The sequence below is a fragment of the Corella eumyota genome, chromosome 4, assembly GCF_963082875.1.
Source record: "Corella eumyota chromosome 4, kaCorEumy4.1, whole genome shotgun sequence".
In the NCBI taxonomy this organism is placed as follows: Eukaryota; Metazoa; Chordata; class Ascidiacea; order Phlebobranchia; family Corellidae; genus Corella; species Corella eumyota.
The window spans coordinates 3,120,931-3,125,060 of NC_137493.1; the positions used below are offsets into that span (position 1 = coordinate 3,120,931).

General features: G+C 25.5%; 1 long non-coding RNA gene across 1 annotated transcript; it reads left to right on the forward strand.

The window, feature by feature from the left end:
* Nucleotides 1-2,531: 2,531 nt before the first annotated feature.
* Nucleotides 2,532-3,366, forward strand: LOC145749819 (uncharacterized). The gene is made up of 3 exons (XR_014283654.1): nucleotides 2,532-2,557; nucleotides 2,687-2,761; nucleotides 3,149-3,366. It is a non-coding gene; the product is annotated as an uncharacterized LOC145749819 (long non-coding RNA).
* The last annotated feature ends 764 nt before the right edge of the window (nucleotides 3,367-4,130 follow it).

The window sequence follows — 4,130 nt, forward strand, 5'->3', positions numbered from 1 at the left end:
TTACCAGAAAATATAATTAAGAAAAACGTTACCAAAGACCTACAAATATATATGGTAATATTGTTTATTTAAATTTTTTTTTTTTTTATTCACTGATAAGCTTATACTGGTTTAAAAGAATAAAAGAAAACATTTTTTTATATTTTTCTCTTATGTAAGTGCTTTTACTCAGTTTTTGTAATATAAAAACAGTAAAACAATTACTGCATAAAATATTTAATCATCAACTATTTAATTACTTAGGTTACTCAATTAGAAATCTTCTAACCTTCAAGAAAGTTACTTACCTGAAAGATAACCAATTGAAAAGAGTTAAATATTATTTTTTTTGTAAGCACCAAGAGTAAGTACTTTATTATTTTGCGACTTTAAATTTGAAGCATTCTTATTACATTTTAAATTTTAAAATATAGTTTCTATTTAAAGCATTTTAAGTACTTTTTAACTTTTATTTATAGTCTCGAGACCTTTTGCTCTAAGTGCTGGAAATTGCATCTTGTGTACCAAGTTTAAATAGATTGAACAATTGGCTTGATAAAAACCAACTTTGAAACTTTTTTCTGGGTAACCTTATTTTTGTGACTAAATTATAAACACTTTCCTTTGTTGGAATAAATTTTTGATAGGCAGACTACTTTCTATTAGGGTTTTTCACAAACCAATAACTTTAAAAAAGCATTTTTTATAAATTTACCAAACATTTAATCATATTAGCCTGACAAAATGGTATTTTTTCACAGAAAATGGAATCTAGATAATTGCTTCAAAAAATATTCAAAAAGGTACGTTCAAGAAATTTGCATACCCTCTGTAAGTACTTTAAACTTGGTTTTTGTAATATAAAAAAAATCTTACGATTTAAAAAATTATTGTGTGTTCCAAAAGTAAGTAACTTTTTCAATATAAAAGTTAGTTATGTTTTTAATTTAAATTTTTATGATTTTTTAGTTTGTAAAGTTTAAAGAAGAAAGACTTTTATAGACAAGGGGAAACCAAACAAAAACTTTATTGACCGTTGGATATTAATAAATTAAAGAATAAGTTGTTAAAATTGGATCAGTTTCGCGGTATTTCAAAAGTCTTTATTCAACCTACACTTAAGGTTTAAGTGAAACTGATATATCATCTCTATTTACCAACCTATATATTTTAATACTGGGCAGACACTAGCCTTATTTTACATCTGAATCGGCCCTTCTAACAATTCTTAGACTGTCTTAAGAATGTTGCAACCTTTCTTTGTGTGTGCATCATAGTAAGTACTTTTTTATTTTGCATCTTTAAATTTATAGCATTTTAATTACATTTTGAACTTTTATTTATAGTCTCTGAAACCAACATTGTTATTGAATCTAGCGTCTTGTGTCCAAGTTTAAGTAAGATTAAACTATTGGCTTGAATAAAACCAACTTGAAAACTTTACTCTGGGTAAGCTTATTTCTGTGACTAAATTAGCTCTAGATAAACATGTTTTTGTTTGAATAAAGTCTTAATAGACATATTTTGTAATATTTCTATATTAATGCCTTATATTAATTTAAATATAAGTAGGCATTTTTATATTAATACCTTATATTATTTTTTATATTAATACCTTATATTAATTTAAATATAACTTCTGATAAACACTCTATATAAATTTAGCAAACATTATTCATTTTAGCACAACAAACTGGTGATTTATTCGTAATGTAATCTAGAAAAATGTCACGCTAACAAGGATATACAAAAAGTATGGTAATAAAATTACTCACTGTATTAATTTGTCTCTGTATTATTTTACTAATACAGTTTGTTAATTAAAATTTGCAAGATTATTCATTATTGATAGGTTATGAAAGTTTGTTTCATAACGCACTATACCAAATCTTACTAGTTTAAAATATCAAACTAAAATTTTTATCTTTACCTAAATTATTATTTTTTGCTCATCTTCTTAGTTGCGATCTTTCAACCTCCCTAGAGGGTGAACTCAGTTGTCAATGAAACATTTTTATAGAAGAATAAGTATCAAGAAATTTGAGTGCACTTATGTATGTACTTTCACTCATTTTTGGTAAAATAGATTTAACATAACAACTTAGAATACTATATAAAATATTTAATCAACTTTTATATTATTTTAGTTACTGTATTAAAAGTCTTCTGAGAAAGTGAATTTTTGTTTTTGAACCTAGCCTCTTGGGTCCAAGTTTAAGTAAGATTAAACAACAAATCCCAACCCAAAAACTTTCTTTGGGTAAGTTTATTTCAGTGACTAAATTAGTTCTAGTTAAACATTTCTTTGTTTAAATAAAGGTTGGTAGGCACTTTTGTGTAAAAGCATTTTTAAAGTAATTAAAATATGGGTAGGCACTTTTTATAATATTTTTATGTTAGCGTCTTTAAACAATTAAAGTATGGGTAGGTGCTTTTGTTGTTTATTTTTATAGATATAACTTCAAAAATAGCTTTTTTTTATAAATTTAACAAACATATTTCTATTTAAGCTCAACGAAATTGGTATTATACTCAGAAAATGTAATTTAGATAATTGATAAGGAAGATATACCAAAAAGTACGTAAAATATTTTTATTTAAATTTTTTTTTTAATTTTAAAAATAACTTAACATTACATTTTTTCTCTGTTTTGAATAAATTTACTAGAAAAAGGTTTTAAATTTTTATTGTCGCCTGTTTATATAGTTGTGACTTTTCAACCTGTCAAGAAGTTAAAATCAGTTCAAATAAATAAAGATCAAGAAATGAGCACACACTCATGTAAGTACTTTGGCTCGATTTTTAAATTATAAAAGTAATATATACCAATTTAAAATATTTGATGAACTGTTTAAAAACTTGCGTTACTCTATTATTTGGAATTTTCCAACTGGTAATCAGATAACCTAAACCCGAAGTACTTTGAACTTAGTTTTTAAATTATAAAAATAATCTAACAATTTAAAATATTTGATGAACTACTTAATCACTTACGTTACTTCATTAGGAATCTTCCAACCTTTAATAAGATAACCTAAGACCAATAAAAAAAAATTAAATAATGTTTTCATTGTGTGTACCAAAAGTAAGTCACTTTTTTCATATAAAAGTTAGTTATGTTTTAAAATTAAATCTTTTTAATAACATAATAAATATTTATTTATTCAGCTGTGAAGTTAAGGAAGAAAAAACTTCCCAAGATAAAGAAAAACCAAACAAAAAACTTTGACAATTCTTGGTTAATTTTAATCAAAAAAAAAAACATTTGGAAAAATTGGATCAGACAAACATCACCTCAGAAGTCTTTAATAAACCTACCCTTGGAGAATGGGTTAATTAAAATATCGTCGTTATTCACCAAACCTACTCTATTTACTGCTGAATAACTAAGAAAAACGATACTTTTATTTTTTTTTTCATTCTGTATTTTTTCGTTTTGTGTTTCCTTTTTGTTTTGTGTTGATTTCAGTGTTGTGTTGATTTTTTGTTGTGCTTGTTTAGGTGCAGTACTTAAATTTTTAACTAGGCTCTAAGGTAGGCAGAAGCTTGGAAACTGTTAATCCTAAACAAGGCGTCTTGCAAGTATCTTTTAGGATGGGCACTTGGTTTATAACTTTGACGTAAGCTCTTTTACTTAAAAATTTTGGGGTAAGCACTTGTGCTTATACCTAGATTTGGCACCTTTACCTATAACTTTGAAGTAGGCTCTTTTACTTGTAACTTCAGGGTAAGGCACTTTTTTTTAACTTTGATGAAGGTCTTTTTACTTCTAAATTTTGGCGTAGGCATTTGTGCCTTTACATAAATTAAGGCATCTTTAGCCTACCTGTAACTTTGAGGAAGGCATATATATCTATGACTCAGTGGTAGGCCATATTAATATAACTTTAAGGAAAGCACTTTCGCGTTGGCCTAACTAACATTCAAGATAAAACATTTCGTAAAAATTTCTGATAGAAAAAAAGTTTGAGCTAATTTTTATTTTGGGTTTAATTAGGTCACGTAATATTTTGGCCTATAATATTGCATATAATTTTTTTTTAAAAATGAAAAATTTTAAATCAAAAAGTAGTTGTTTTGTTAGAATCGCATAGGTCTAATAAACGTATTTACCAAATATTTTTCAAAAATATTAATATTCATAAAAGTT